The sequence below is a fragment of the Talpa occidentalis genome, unplaced genomic scaffold, assembly GCF_014898055.3.
Source record: "Talpa occidentalis isolate TD23 unplaced genomic scaffold, MPIMG_talOcc4v2.1 talOcc4.8, whole genome shotgun sequence".
Lineage (NCBI taxonomy): Eukaryota > Metazoa > Chordata > Mammalia > Eulipotyphla > Talpidae > Talpa > Talpa occidentalis.
The window spans coordinates 108604615-108621400 of NW_023605194.1; the positions used below are offsets into that span (position 1 = coordinate 108604615).

General features: G+C 44.2%; 1 protein-coding gene and 1 long non-coding RNA gene across 9 annotated transcripts in view; one reads left to right on the forward strand and one right to left on the reverse strand.

The window, feature by feature from the left end:
* The window catches only part of ARHGAP10 (Rho GTPase activating protein 10), a 253278-nt gene that overhangs the window by 8385 nt on the left and 228107 nt on the right, over positions 1-16786 (reverse strand). The gene's annotated exons all lie outside the window — the stretch shown is intronic.
* On the forward strand, positions 10412-15195 carry LOC119234602 (uncharacterized). Of its 2 annotated transcripts, XR_008549934.1 has the most exons (4): positions 10412-13973; positions 14084-14298; positions 14532-14644; positions 15014-15195. It is a non-coding gene; the product is annotated as an uncharacterized LOC119234602 (long non-coding RNA). The 2 variants fall into 2 exon arrangements; XR_005122663.2 differs by lacking the exon at positions 15014-15195 and having other exon boundaries at positions 14532-14733.

Here is a 16786-nt window from a genome sequence, read left to right on the forward strand (position 1 = left end):
TCTGCGCATGCTCAGCTCCAGCTCTGCCACTCTCAGTCTGCTGGAGTCTGTCCTCTCGACCAGCTCCAGGCCTTCCTGTGCCCCGCCGCCCCCATAACACCTGCTCTGGCCTCTCGGAGTCACAGGCCTGTCACTCTGATAAATGGACGGCAGTTCTTCTGTGATGGTATCTGATATTCTTCCCTTTGGTGCAAAATCAGGCCTTTAGCTCATTTTTGCAGACCTCACAAAGCCAGGTAGAATGGTAGGCCCATGAAATCGTGCTCAAACCTCTGAGCAATGAACTCACATGTTCTAAACCTAAAACTGGATTTCATAAATCAGGGACATGAAGGACTGCATTACTGACTTGATATTTAGTACATCCCTATCCTTTGATCAGGAAAAAGCCAGGGGGGGGGGCATTGGGAAAAAAATTATTCTTTGAACACCTTATTTACAATGTCCCTATCCCGCCATTCATTTGGAAGTCATAAAACCAATTTCATGCCAAGCAAAGACACCTATAAATCTCAAAGTGATCTGTATCACCAGCAGCAAATGTCACTCAATTCTTTTGCAGAAAATGAACCTTTAATGGTGCCTGACTAATCAGGAAGGGAGCAGAAGGGATGGATGAAGCTCTGACAGAGAATTTAAGACCACAGTTAGCCAAACAATTGCCATTTTATCTCCCAGCAGTTAGTCAAGGTACTCAGAGGGTGGTGGTGGGGGAAGATGAGATGTTACACCACGCCCCCAGCAACCCTTCCCAGTCATAAATAGTCAAGCAATTAAATGACGGCCATCCATCTGCTCACGAGAAGGCCGCTAGGGGATGGAGACAAAGCAAGCGTGGCATTACATAAGGCTCTTTAAAAATAAAGATGATACATTTTCCAGCTATTACCCACTTAATCCTCACACCTCTTTGTTTTTAGAATACGAAGTTGGTTTCTTTGCTTTTCAGTTTTGGTTTGGTGTGGTTTGGTTTGGTTCTATAAAGGGAAAGCATCCCTTCTGGAAAAGGAAGGGGTTTACTGGAAGAGCAGATGCAGAAGGTAAAGGGGCAGCTTCCTCCATTCAGCTCCCAGACAGGAACTGAGAACCAGCAACCCGTTCCTGGCCGAGCTCTCTGCCTCAGCCTTATCGTCTCGTTTATTTTCTGTGATCTTTTGTTGTTGTTCGACGTGGAAGTGCTACATGACTCAGTACTAACTAACTGGTTCACCAAGATAACCTTCCAGCCTTCAAGTGGAGACTGAAATGTCTGGAGTGGTTCCCCCCTGTCTCTTGGAGGCCCGAGCTAGGTCTTTCTCCTTTGAATTTCAGAATCTCCCATGGGCACACATGTTGAGAGGTGGAAGATCGTCAAGAGGGAGAAAATACAAGTCTGGGAACCATCTCTATGGAGAAGAGACTGTAAGTTGTGTGGGGAACCAGGAGTCCTGGAAGAAGGAGACCCAGGGAGCGCAGCACAGTTCAGACAGAAAAGAGCCACTGCTTGGGTACAAGAACGTTTTTGCTAGTTTCTCCATTGGAAGGGGCAAGGATGAGGCCAAAGAAAGAAGCAAAGGACTTGACACCTGACGTGAGTCTCGCCCCAGCCAGCAGAGGTCAGGCAACAGTGTGTTTCCCAGGTATCTCCCCAAAGCAAACTGCCCATGCGTATTTGAAGGCAAGAAATTATAAATGTGTGTCCTTATATAAATCTTCTCCATTTTTTTAGAAGTAGATATGGGCATTCGTTTCGTTTTGGAAATAATTTTTGTATGATTCTTTAGAATAGTTATAGTCGCCCCAAAAGGTAAAAAATAAAATTATTCTCTTTCCCCTCTTAGATTTAAAACATTTTGGAGGAACGCTAGGCATTTTGGGGAAGGCAGGCCAGAGCAAAGGTCTAGCATTTCTTCTCAACCTGGGTCCAAGGAGAGAGTCAAGTGTAAAGCATCCATACGGACAATAAATGAGCCCCTCTCCTACACACTAGACTGGTTCTCGATACCTATGTGTCAAGAGACAATTCTCCCCAAGTCTCCTATGCTTCTGTATTTCTAGTGAGAGGAAGTAGTAGCTGCTGTTGTCCCAGACTATCTTTTCAAGAATCTTTGTAGAACAAATAGCCTTGGGAAAAAGAGACTATCACCCTGGTGCACAAAGCAGCCTTCACTGCCCCTCATCAAAGCTCAAAGTTCCTCTCCTGGCACACCCCACTCCGCTCTGGCCTGTGGGGCACCACCCTGAGGGAAGTGATACGCCACGTGCGCCATCTCTGTGACTGGTCCCCTCCTGTAGTTGGATGTCTTCTCCAACATCACAAAACCATACCAGGCAATTGTGGCGGCTTGCAAGCACAGTCTAATTTCAAACTTCACAGTTCTTGAAATTACCATCCCTGGGAGAAAATAGTCCAATAATTCCTCTGGTCTCTGATCGCTTTTTGGTAACCAGTGGTTCAGGGGTGAATCCCAGTTGGAAAAGGCTTTGTGTTAAAGATCAAAAATGATGGGCGATCTTAAAAAAAAGTGCATTACCTGCTAGAACATAATCCAGTATTTCAAATTCCCTCTTCTACTGCTTCCTAAATTTAAACACCTTTTTTAAAATTGATTTCCTTCTTCCTGCTGCCCCTTTAACTAGTATAGATGCACCTCCATGAAAGAGGAAGCAGCACAAAATAGGTGCCATTTTCCCCACCCATGTTTACATGCAGCCACCTGGGACTACAAGTCCCAGCATGCCGTGAACTGGATTTCCTGATGGGGGAGCTAGTGGGAGTGGGGTTGAGTGTCCAGGTGAAACTATTTAACAAGGAAGGCAGCAGGAATGATCTCTTGCTTTTTTGGTTCTGACCTGCACCCTAGTACTGCTGGAGGAGACACATGGAGGGAGATACATGGAGGACAGACATGTAGAGACACTTGAAGACTTGGGAAAGAGGCAGATGGGGGACAGATACACAGTCCTTGACAGAGACTATGGCGTCCGTTAACCTGACTCGTGGTGGGTTAGTATCCCACCTGCCCCAGCTCTCTGGGGCCGCCTAATCCCTTATTTGTGGTTCCTTATCAAAAGGTACTTTAGACTTGTGGCAAGTTTTCAGACTTCATTGTCTCCACTTCATGCTCAGCCCATTTGGCTGGTCATTTGCCCACAAGGAGACAGGTGATTTGGGGAGTTTTACTGGGAAACTATTACCTGGAATTCTATGTACACTAAACCCATTATAAATCTCATGGTAAAATTCTGCTTCCTTTGTCTTTGTGTGCAGAGATGACCAACTGAATCCCTTTTAGACCTTGTACTCCTTAACAGTTTCCTGGGTACCCCTCAGATGTGCAGAATATAACTAAGGTTGTTAATAGGCAGCAATGGCAGGATCACTAATCACCAGTCTGAGTGAAGGATGAGCTACCAACCAGTCACTAAGATGTCCCTACATGTCACGTTTCCGGACATGAAATTGTGTTGACAAACATGAGAAAGACATCAACCTTTCCTGAAAAGCTCAGAAACCATACATAACAAAAAAATAAATAAATTAAATAGCAATACTAATGTCTTGCTATCTTCCCAGTTTCGTGCATTACACTCAAAGAATCTTCCCCTTAGGTAGAGTCCTCTCCACTTTCAGTACAGAAGAGCCAACATCACTGTCTTTCTTGAAGAAGTGCTTCCTTCTCCAGGAAAAGAAACAAACAAGGTGAAACAAGGGGGTTTTGATAAAAACATGTACAGATTTCATGTTGCTAACTCATTAGCTCACTCTTAGAAATACGTAATGTTAGAAGTTCACCTGACTAATCTGCAAGGATGGTGAATTATCCTGCGTCTAGCAGAGCACATGGGGTGCAGGGGCTGGGGACACCAATAAGCAGCTAGTCAAATACGCATCTGTGCAAGTGAGGAGAGAATTCTCTCCTGTAAACAGAATCAGAACTCTTGCTTTAGAAAAACAGGTCTGCATTTTATGTAAAGCCCCAATAGCTGTGTGTGTGTGTGTGTGTACACTTTTACAGAGTTTATTTTTATAAAATGGAACAAATCAGCAGTATTAGCTGCTTCTGATTCAAACTGTGACCCAATCTCTCCAGTACCAGACTCTATGAGCCATGCATATTTAAAACTTTTTTGGCAGTAGAAGAGCACAAACATTTCAGAATTGGGAGTGGTGGTGATGTGTGCTTAACTGTTAAAATTCATCAACAGCTGAACCAGTCACAGGAGTATTCCCACACCTCACACACATTTCTTGCATAGCAGAGATGGGCCAGGCTTTGGGCAGGGCTGATGGTTACCTGATTCCAGATTTCTGGAGCACTGGGCAAAATTTACAATTCAAAGGACGCAGAACAGGGGAGAATAAATATCCAGGAAAGAAACAGCTGCTTATATGAAGTCATTAAAAATCCCCCAAATACCAAGATGGCTGACTATGGTTATATGATATCAGAACCAAATCAGAAGCCTGTGCACTGAACGAAAGATTTCAAAACCTCATTTGCAAGGTCTCCGAGCAGAAGCTAACACATTAGTGAAATGATCTTCCATTCCAGCCTGGGAAGCATACAGCATAAGTCTAGAACAGCTGTCCTGGGCAAAAGTGTTTGAAAATGTTAATAAAGACAGAAGGAAATATTGTAGATCTGTATATTATGGGAAATCTCTGTTCAAATAAATGCCACAGTTATTCCTTAAGTGCCAGAGAGGGAGAATTCCACAGCCAGCACAGAGCGGGTTCCAAATGAGCCCATTTGGGAAGACAGTGGTGGAGAAAAGCGAACAACCTCTGTGCAAGCAGGGCATTAGCAGAGTTCTAAATGGACCCTGTTCACTCATCATTTACTCTCTGAGAATCACAGGACCCTTACTAGATCCGGGGGCCCCTCCCAGAGGATTACGACATCTGCTCTCCATGAACACCCAGTCATGTGAGCAGAGAATAATAAATTGATGATGATAATATGGTGCGGTGGTGGCATGCAGAAACGGCAGAGAAGAGGTGTCATCTATTTTCCACTTGGATATCTGGGAAGGCTTTCTGGAGGGAGCAGTGTCTGGCCTGAGCTGTTAATACCATCCTGCCATTGTCAATATCATCACCACCTCTTTACACTCAGTCCTGGTAGGTACCACTTGTTTACATTAATTAATTATCCCCGGCAAAGCTATAGTGGAGCATCACTTATGGGAAGACTAAATCTCAGAAAGGTGAAAGTCACTTTCGAGGTCATGTGCCACCTTGTCATAAACCCCATTTTGATGCAATCATATAGTGTTCACAGCTCAAGTTCTTCTGAGTGGTTGGAGAAGGATACAAGGAGAAAAATGGAGAGAAATGGGAGTTAGATCCTCTCGGACAGGAACCTATGATAAAGGCAGGGGAGGGCTGCTGGCGGGTGGTGGGTTCCAAAACCACCTCTGCTCATGTACCAACTTTTTAATCTCCTTAAGCTTCTTACTTTCTTCATAAATCAAAAGGGACACTTCTCCTGAGCTACAGTCTGCGGCAAGGAGGGAGAACATGACTGCAGAGTGTCTCTGGGAGGCTACAGCACAGCTGGCATTACTAGCCTCGGTGTTAGGTCAGTGAGCACTGGAACTTGGGTGCTTCACAAGCGCTAGTCCCTGTTACCTACACTACAATGAACAAGGAACTTCAGAGGGCTGGGTCACTTGCAGTGCAACTGAGAAGATAGGTATAAAGCACTCAGCAGGGACCAGAGCACAGTAGGGCCTCAATACAATGAGCCTCTGCTAACAGTATTTGATGTTTCTGGGTCTGACCTACTCTCTGGTTTCTCAGTGATATCACCACTAAGGCATTTACTGACCAAAAGTCAATAAATAATCTGTGTCAAAGAGGAAAACTACAGATATGAAATGGATGATGCCATTAAAAAAAAAAAAAAAAAGCTAAATGCATCCTGGAATGGATCCTGGAACAAAAAGAAGGTCATGCGTGAACAAACTAGTGAAACCCAAATAAAGTCTGCAGTCAGTGCTGTACCAACATGGATTTCTTGGGTGTTTTTTTTTTTTTTTCCATTTACACCAAAGGGCCATCGTTTTGTATAAACCGTTAAAAGTAGGGCCATGGTTCTGTGTAAGCAAGATGAGTGGGTCTACAGAAACACTTTATATACCCTTCATAACTTTCCTGTAAATCTAAGGCTATTATAAAATAAAATATTTTAAATAATAGGCTGTAAAAACAACCACCCCAGGGCCTCCCCTGGTGGCGCAGCGGTTGAGTGTTGGCTGGGCTGTGAGGCTGCCTGCAGCCTCTGCAGCACCGGTTTGTTCGCCAGACACCGGCGAGGGTCCCACAAAAAAAAAAAACAAAAAACAAAACCAACCAACCAACCACCCCATATAAACTCAACAGCACATCCACATATTTTAGAAGGCCAACATTACTCTGATAACAAAAGCAAACAGGGACATCACCCAAAAAAGACAACTACAAGCTAATATCCCTGAGGAAGAGAGATGTAAAAATTCTCAACAAAATCTTAGCAAATTCAACAATGCATTAAAAGATTGTGCATCATGGGATTTATTCCAGGGATACAAGGATGACATCCAAAAATCAATCAGTGTAATTCACATCAACAAAAGGAAAGATGATGATCATATGATCATATTCAATGATGCAGAGAAAGCACTTGACAAAATTCAACACACATTTATGAGAAAAACCCTCTAAAGTTGGGGATAGAAGGAACATACTTGAACATAATAAAGGCCATAAATGACAAAACCACAGCTGACTTCATACTAAATGGTGAGAAACTGAAACCTTTTCCCCTAATATCTGGTTCAAGATAGGAGTGAAGACTTTCACCACTACTATCTAACATAGTGTATTGGAAGTCCTAGCCAGAAAAACTAGGCAACAGAAAGATATAAAAGGAATCCAATTTGGAAAAGAAAATAAAACTAATACTAATGTAGATAACATGATTATATAAGAAAACGCTAAAGATTCCACCAAAACAAAAAACCCTGTCAGAAACAATAAACCATTACAAGTAAAGCTGGCACATTACAAAAGGAATTTACAAAACTCAATTGTATTCCCATAAGCCAACAACAAACTAGAAGAAATAAATTTTTAAATCCACACAATTAGAACATCAAAAACTATTAAATATCTAGGAATAAGCTTAATAAAAGTGGTGAAGGACCTGTGCAATGAAAACTAAGCCACTGTTAAAAGAAACCGTAAGAAGGGTTAGGGTTAGGGCTAGGGTTAGGGTTTAGTTTAGAAAAAAAGAAAAAAAAGATAAAAGAAACCAGAAGACACTGTTAAAAGACAAAAAGAAGTCGAAAGATATTCACTGCTTGTGGACTGGAGGACTTAACATTGTTATAATGGCCTTCTTACCAAAGCCAATGCAATCCCTATCAACATTTCAATATTCTTCTTCAAAGAAACACAACAAACACTACTGAAATTTATATTTAACCACAAAAGATCCAAATTAGTCAATGCAATTCTGACAATAGAGGAAAAACAGAGGTAACATTCCACGCCCAGATGTTGAACTACACTACAAAACTATAGTAATAAAAATTAGTATGGTATTTGGAATAAAAATAGACACAGGACAAGAATTGAGTGCCCAGAAAGAAACCCACAATTATACAGGCAGTTAATCCATGACAATGGAGCCAAGAGTATAAATAAAGGAAAGTCTCTTCAACAGTGCTGGGAAAAGTGGATACCATATGCACAAGAATGAAACTAGACCACTCTCTCACACCATACAAAAAAAAGCAACTCAAAATTATTAAAAACATAGATGTAAGACTAGAAAACATAAAATACACAGAAGAAAACGTGGGTAAAACACTCCACAACAATGGCACCAGTGATGTATTTGGGGAAACAAAAGCAAAAATAAATAAGACTACTTCAAACATAAAAGCTTCTGCATAGAAAAATAAAGTAGCATTAAAATGAAAAGTCACCCTACTGAATGGAAGAAAATACTTGCACATTATACATCCAACAAGGAGCTAATACCAGTATCTATAATGAACTCATAAAATTCAACAACAAGAAAAAATTCAAAAATGGGCAGAAGAGCTAACGTGACACTTCTCCGAAGAAGACGTACTGATGGTCCATGGGCACATGCAAAAAGGGCTCCTCATCACTTATCAACAGGGAAATGCAAACCAAAACCACAATGAGACAGCATCTCACCCCTGTAAAAATGGCCTTTATCAAAATGTACAGAACCACGAAGTGCCGATGAATGTGCAGAGAGAAAGGAACCATCATACCCTGCTGGTTGGTCGAGCCCCTATGGAAAACAGTACAGATTTCTCAAAACACTGAAAATAGATCTTCCATATGAGCCAGCAATTCCTCTCCAAGGTATCAACCCAAAGAATACAAAACCTCTAATTTGAAGGGATACATGCATTCCTATGTTCACAGTAGCACTATTTCAAGAGCCAAGTCATGGAAATAACCTAAGTGCTAAAGAATAGATGAGCACACGGGCCTCCCCGGTGGCGCAGCTGTTGAGCGCTGGGTTGCGAAGCTGCCCGCAGCCTCTGCAGCACCAGTTCGATCCCCGGCTGCTCCCCGGCCACTGGAGGGGGGTCCCACATGGCGCGCAGACCTCTCCTGCCACCCGCTGCTCCCCTCAGCAGTGTACTTCGGTCCTTCTGCCTGCTCTGCTCCCCACTCTGGCTCTGGTGAATTCTCTCATCCTCCCGCGCTTTTGACTGTACCCAGTGCATGTATAAATAATAAATAAATCTTTAAAAAAAAAATAGATGAGCACAGTAAGAAAATGCGGTATATATTCACAATGGAATACTACACCTCTCTCTCTCTATATATATATATATATATATAATATATATGAATGAACTCTTTTCGTTGTAACAACATGGATGGAACTGGAGGAGTTACGCTAAGTGAAACAAGTCAGAAAGAAACAGAAAAATACTGGGTGGTTTCACTCATGTGGAATATAGTGCAAAAAAAACAAAGGGTCAAATAAGACCAAACCAAAAATAAACCCTAGAAATCTGAGCATAGAGTTGAGGTTACCAGAGCGGGAGTGGGGGTTTGGGAAACAATAGGGGTAAGGAGCCCAAAGGCCTGTGGTGAAGGGCTGCGGGGGCCCTGGTGGTGGCTGTGGTGTGCTCGCATACATCTGAAGCCTGGGCCTAGGCCTCTGAACCACACACACTGTTGCAAACCAGTGTTGCTTCAATAAAGCAAAAAATTAAACATGGCAATGAACAGCACTTTCTGAAACTGGGTTTACAATTCATGGGCTTTTCCAAAAAGATGAGTGTCATTTAGAGATTAGAGGTGAGCAAACTTCTGTAAAAAACCAGAGAGTAAAGGGCCTCCCCTGGTGGTGCGGTGGTTGAGCGCTGGGCTGTGAGGCTGCCTGAAGCGCTGGTTCGTTCCCCAGCCACCGGTGAGGGTCCCACAAAAAAAAAAAAAAAAAAACCAGTAAAAACTTGAGGCTTTGTAGGCCATGGGGTCTCCCTCGTCACTGCGCACCTCTGCCACCACCACAGTGCAAAAGGAGCCAGCATCACAATGTGAACAACTCGGTGGCTCTGTTCCTATCAAACCATCTATAGGAACATGCAGCATGAGCCACCCTGTTGACCCCTGGATGGGAGGGGTCAGATGACAGTCCCTTGGGGGGTGAACAGTGAGGAGGAGATACAGAAAACGATGATGATGCCGGTGAACAGCTTGCCTCTGCTCCCCTCCTCCCCCATCCTCACCGGCTTGATGATGAGGGGCTCCCTGTGGATGGCAGATGCCCCCCACAACATCCCAGGCCCTAGAGAGTCCTTCACCAACTGCACACAATCACCTCCCACGCAGGATGGAGACAGCCCGTACATAAGCCAGTCCATAAAAGCAGTAACTTGTTCTCTCTTAAGAAAAGTGTCCTCTGCATCGCTTCTCGGCCTTTTGGCTAAGATCATGTGTAGAAAAGCGTCCTATGCAGGAGGAGGGTGGGCAGAGAAAGGAAAAGCAGGCAGCGGGAACGCCCTGGCACAGACACAACAGGACATTCAGCCTGCACCCTGAGAGATGGGGGGCTCTGGGCTGGTGTCTGCCCTGCACAAGAAAGGTCACCACCGAGCCACCTCATGTCGTGCAAAAGTCCTCACCAGCAAGATCCTTTTCTTGGGTTTGGCTCTGGAAGCTCTGGTGGAGAAGGACATTTTGGACCCATCTTTCACCCAGCGGGTGGTCCCTGCATCCCAGTGTTCTTGCGTCCAGGTGATCACAGTGGAATTAGGTTAAGAGGGGGCTGAACTTCTGCTTGCTGGTTCAACAGCTTCATTTCAGAAAATGAGGGGCTTCAGAGTTCTTGGCATTGTGGTCCTCACGGTAACTACCAGGAATGTTTCTCTCAACAAGGTTCTTACATGGAAAATAGCTGCCACCCCAGCTGGGCGCTGCATGTATACAGAGGGGCTCCAGAAGGTGCAGGAGCACCATGTGAAGAAAAATCCTGCAGGTACTATGCTTAAAAAAAATTGCAACCAGTTACGTGACGCGATAGGTAGTTACCCACTCTGCTGAGAATATTTACAGTGCTGCTGGGTGCCCGTGGGACTCCCAAGCCTTGACAGGCAATGTCCAAGGTCCTGTTTTCATGGCTCTTACAGAGGAGATGTCTGCTCAGAGGCAAGGAGAGGAGCACCAGCCTAGCCCAGCCCTCCTAGATTAATTACAGGAACTGCTAGAAAAACACAACCTCCAGTCCACATCTAAGGCTTCTCCGGGACTAGGAGGGCTATTTCCCTGAGCTTTTTAGTGAGATTACATAACTGATGAACCAAGAAGTCGGGTCAAGTTAAACTGAGAATACCCAATTAGTTCTCGGGGGAAAGGCACGTCCAAGCAGGTGGCTGCCTCGAGCTCTCAAGGGGCAGCGGCTGGATCTGATTATGCACGGCACCTTGAAACCTCAGGACAATGCAGAGGGTGCAGGTTATTCTCTTTTACAGATAATCTGGCTAAGCCGTGGTGTGCTTAAATAATTTATATAAGGCCTCCAAGTTTTTAAGTAGCAGGATGAGGATGCGAAGCCAGTCCCATTTGACTCTTAAATCAGAGCCGCCTAGTCTATTCAGTTTTCCAACTTAGAGAGAGCTCATGAGGCCGCAGCCTGCAGTCAGATATTGAGACACAGCCAGCCAATCCACACACCACAAACGATCAATTACCAGGACAAAAACCACTGAAACTAAAATGGAACACAAAAGCAAGACTAAGGAAAAAATTTGGGTTTTTTTTAGTCTTAAGCAACAGAAAAGCTACCTTAAATCTCAGACATGAGGCTTCATTTGGAAAGTCGTTTTCATATAGGGCTTTAATTTTATATGAACAATTAACATTCTGGCTTGGAAATCAAACCTCTGCACATTTCAGAACCTGTGGTTCCAGCAGAGCAATGGTAGACCTGAATCAGGCCACAAACCAGTGCCAAGAACACAACACAACACCAGGAATGCCCTCTCCAAGACACAGTCACGGGTGTGCAAGGATGTGGATGCTAAGCGTCACTATGGCATAATTTCTATAAAAAGTTGGAGAGAAGATTCCAGAAAAGATACAGGAAAAAAACTAACTCCCCCATGCTCCAAAAAAACCCCCACAAAAACCTGAAAGTGAACAGATATTCATGGTCGATGGCCAAGTATGTGGGCCTGGTGATTAGCTTCAAGAGCTCCCTTGAAGCTCAAGGGAGACGACAGAGCTCACGCTACTCGCAGAGAGATTATGGATGCTGCTCTGTGGGCAGGATGCCCTTCTCCCCAGCCCCAGGCCAAGGTACAGGGGGCTGACTGTGCAGCAACCAGATTTCAGTGCTTATTCCCGCAGATAATCATAACCCACAGCTCCTGAGTCCATGCGCAGGGCAAGCGCCCCCTCTTCCAAGCCACGGCAGTGACCACTGATAGTCACAGTGATTCCTCGGGGGTTCAGCGTCGGATGGACTCCTACAATTCAAATGCACTGGAGAGTGTCAGTTCCATGGCAGGAAGACTCTGAGGGAACCACGAAGCCTGCACAGAAAGATCAGGGGCCAACTGCAAGCGTCCCCGATGACCCATCTGGCTTGGGGCATTTTTCCTACCCTTTTTGTGAGGGCCACCTTATGTTTAAAAGGGCCACCTTATCTTTAAAAAAATGTGCTATATCTACCCCTACTGGGTAAGAGTGAGGATTAGGATAATTTTTAAAGTAGCGAAAACAAATCCAGTGCCCCCCCAACCAATAATTAATGTTCCATGGCCTTTGATTTTGACAAATGCAGAGTAACTCACATCAAGCCCTCTCTGCAGCCACTGCTGCAGCAAAAGGCTCTGATGCCTGTATGCCCACCTCCCAGGCGGTCCAGAAAGAAGCTAGCTCTGAGCAGACACTGCAAGGTTGCTGTGGGCTCCAGCACACTTGCCCTGCTCTTCAGAATACCTGAGATACGTTGGCCCTCAATCCTTCCCAACCCACCAAGGAACTCTGAAGCTCACTGAGGTGTATGGGAGAGGGCACAAGCTTCCAGTTCCTTCTACCCAGCACCAAGACACACACCCTCCACATGTAAGCACCAGCTCTGCTGGAGATCTAGGTCGATGCAACCACCATGGTCGATGAAGAGGACCAGCCTGCAAGTACGCACAGAAAAGGTACCGACCCTACTGGATGTGCTCTCCCTTCCAGTCAGTAAAGATGCTGGAAATTATTAGGATGGGCAGGTCTTTCCTTTGGGTTAATTAGCACCTTCTTCTGAGCTCTTCTTAAATGTTCATAGCATTCCTTCCCTTGTTACGAAAGGATTATGTGTTTTAGTCAAGTCAACAAAAACCAAAAAGCAGACATGCAAAAAAAAAAAATTGGGAGAGAACCATGTAAAGATAAATTCTTTACTTTCTTTTGAAATGATCATCACAATAAGAGAAGGAGAGGAGAGACCAACTTCCAGGCTGAACTGACCCTAGAGCTGGCCCTACCCCACAAGAATCAGGAGCAGTAAGTAAAGAGCGAGGGAATTGACAAACCTCTCCAAAGGCAAAGGGAAAGAGAGAGAAGAGGAGAGGAAGCAAGGACAAAGTTTGCCTAAAACCTCAGAATTTCTGGTTGTATGACCAATTTCAAACATCTGTTAAAAATTATTTTACAATTGTTTTTCTGAACTTTGGAAAAATCCGCCATGGTCTGTTGTGGTATACTAAACTGCACGTCGCAAAGAAGGGGTACTTTGCTATCTCCCAGTAAGGTCCATCGCCATCCCGAAAAAGCACCATGAATCAACCAGAGTCAAGTCATTCCAAATGCCAAGAAGCTGTCTATGGGGAAACTCTGCCGGGTGTAAAGGAAGTTACTTCACTGACAAGAACAAAGATGGCTGCCAGTGAGCGTACACAGTCCGTGGATGAAGGCAGAGGCCACAGATGGAGAACGGAATCCAGTGACCGTAAGCAATGACACCCAATCTAGACAAGCCGAGGGGTAGATGCTCGAGGAAATCTGGACATTCAGGAGCAATGAACCAAGTCTCTTGTGGGGTGACAAAAATCTACTGCTCCTCTGAGCCACCAGAGCAGAGTGAGTGAGCTATGCTAACATTTCAGCGACAAAGTCCTCTTCTAAGACGCTGCCATCTTGAATACGGGAACTTGCCACGCAAAAAGAGGTGTTCTTTTCATTTGAAATCTGTAGACGAAGCAGAGAGCGATGCTTGATCTTTCTGAAAAGAGATTTTCTTTTGTGGCAGCAACCTAAAAGGATTACTTGTCAAGAATCTGCTCCATCATTTACAATTGAAGAAAACCTGTTTAGAGAAAACTGCTTTATTGGGGGAAAAAAAATGACTTTGGAACATTTGAAATACCTTGACCTATGATGTAATGTCCTCCAAGGAGACTGAGCTAGCAATTCTTCACTGGCAATGAAGTCACCCGTCACCTTGCCGCGTGTACAGGTAAGTAATAGCTCTAGATTGATTGACTGCAATGAATAATACCCACAAGTCATAAACATCAGCAGAAAACCAAGAAATCCAATTCTGCTGTATTGTTTTCTACCTGTCAGATGCTACAGCTGTATTTACACACTGCCTAGATCTGAATCTCGGCTGCTGGAGGTTTTGCTCTGTAAATTTGTTTTCTGGTGGCTGGGGTCATGACATTTCTGTACAACAAAGCTACCGGGATCCTGTGCGATCCGTACCCACTTGGACTTCATTTCTCAGGACCTGATAAGTGAGGAGCGGAGAGTCTACCCTGGATTAAACCCAGGCAGCTCAGGTAACTCCTCCCTTTACAAACTCTGAGTAAATTGTAAGGACCCACATAACAACTATGGTTTTAATTAAATTAAAACTGACACCCTACTGCATTCAATACTGTACAACTCGTATAGAGATGATGAATTTTAAAAAGGGACACACACACACAACAAAATTAAGTTTACAGAATCCTAAGCAAAGACAAATGCTATAAAGAGATAATGAGGAAATTAATTCTGTGAATTCTTGCAGGGAGAGTTTTTCATCTTCATAATAAAGAAGGATGAAGGAAGATGGACCAGAAACCAAACAGAGTTGCTAAGACATCCTCAGTGACACACAGATAGAAATAAGATTTTCCAAAGGTGAATTTCTGTTTACGTACATAACAATTAAAATGAGATTTATTAATACTATGTCAACGTCACTACAAAGGTTTTAAGACCCATTTCTAATTAATAAGAATTTTATGATCTTTCCAAGAATGAGGAAAAGATTCGCTAGTGCTATGGCATAAACATCTGTATCCCCACCCCCATCCCACAAAAAAAAAAAAAAATCTGTACATTGAACACTCCCACCCGCCCCTCTTCCGAGCAATGGTATTAGGAGGCAGGGTTTCTAAGTGGTAGTTAGGGTTAGGTGAGGTCATGAAGAACAGGATCCTCCCGGTGTACTAACAAGGGTTGTGAGACAGGTTGCTCTTTCCACTCTCTACCACATGACGGCCTGAGACTTCAGCAGTCTGCAAACCGAAATGGGTTCTCACCAGAACCAGCCCTGCTGACACCATGATCTGGACTTCCAGCCTCCAGGACTGTGGGAAATAAACTGTTTGCAAGCTACTCAAAGTATTTCTGTTGGAGCACCCCAAAGACAGGTAGGTCGGAGGGAGGAGGGACAGACAGGCAGAGATACTAATACAGATACACACACACCACTCAGATATCAAGTAACGCTAAAAGGTCAATATTAACGAACACTAGAAGGGAGTATTTTCTTAAAGTCAAGCACTGGGTGCAGGCAGAGACAAGCACTATTTAGAATCCCCCGGCAGACAAGAACACTGGAGAGGCTTCCTGAAGATGAAAACTCAATCAGACCCTGAAGATAGGTCAGGATTGTCTTGAGCAAAAACAGAGAGACACTACAGGCAGAAGGAATCAAAGGATGCTGAGCACCCAGGGCTCCATGATAAAGTGAACTCACCCTCCTGGAGAGAATGGCACCTTCCTGAAGACACTGCTCAAGCTGTCTACACCCAGCTCGTGCCCAGGCCCAGGGACAGTGCCCTCTACCAGGGTTTACCGATCATCACCTGGGCTGATGTCAGAAATGCATTTTCATCTGCCCCTCAATTCTTAGATGGCTCTGGGGAGGGGCCCAGCCATGTGGGCCCAGCAAGTCCTGGGTAGAGGGGGGGCCTGGTGGCCCTCACAGTAGAGGAGTTCCTAGCTACAAGACAAATGTGGACCCGCCACACTTGGAAATCCTGTCAAAGACACACAAGAAACTTCTACACACTGAAGAGAAACAGAGCTGTCTCTTCTCCACTGCACAGGAAAAACAAGTTCTCAAAGCAGGAGAAAGCCTACATTTCAATAAAAATCTCTCTTCCAGACTTGCTTCGACTGCTCGTTACCCCCCACCCCCTTCCTGGCCTCTCGAGGTTGGAGTGCTTTCCGCGACATTTTAAAATGTGTATGAATAGGAAGCTGGGGAATTCACTCCTCATTTGATTTATGACCAAAAATATCAAGCTCTTCATGTTTCGAGCACGGACGTGCTGGGAATTGAGCGTGGCTGGATCGTGCCGCGTAATGTCGCTTTTCCACAGAACCACCGTGGATGAAGGATGACCAGCTACGCTCTCTCCATCGACGGTGATGGATGCCGACGGAAGAAATAATTAGAGAGACGGTTCCCGCTTCAAAAAAAAAATAAAGTAAAAAGGGCCCAAATTCCACTGCAATAGTGTTCAGGATGACAGGTTCTGGGTTCCTATGTAACCACTGTCACAGCTCACAGTACTAAAGTAAAAGGGTATTTTTATTCTGGACAAAGGAAAGTAAAAGACTGCAAGCATGTTTGGGTAACACATAATTTAAATCCAAAACACCCAGCCCCTGGCATGTAAACAAACACATGGGTGACAATTTGCCAGGAAATCCTACCTGCAGAGTGTGTCTCCATACTTGAGTTTCACCACAATTTTCAAAGTCTTCAGGTCACCCCAAAATTCGAGCATACCAAATATCTCCCAGCCTCTTTTAATACTTAATAAGTTCATAATGATTTCATGTGAAGTCAGCAGTAACTATAAAAAGCCAAGTAATGGGAGGCATACTTTCCAATTCCATTTAAAGTCCCGAGAATGCCCAGCATGACATCACTATCTATGATTTATTTTAAGCAACTCTGGGTTGTTTTTGTTTTTTTTTTTTTTTAATTTTTTTTTTCAAGATAGGACACTCGAATGCTATCAGGCTGAAATACGAATGTACTGT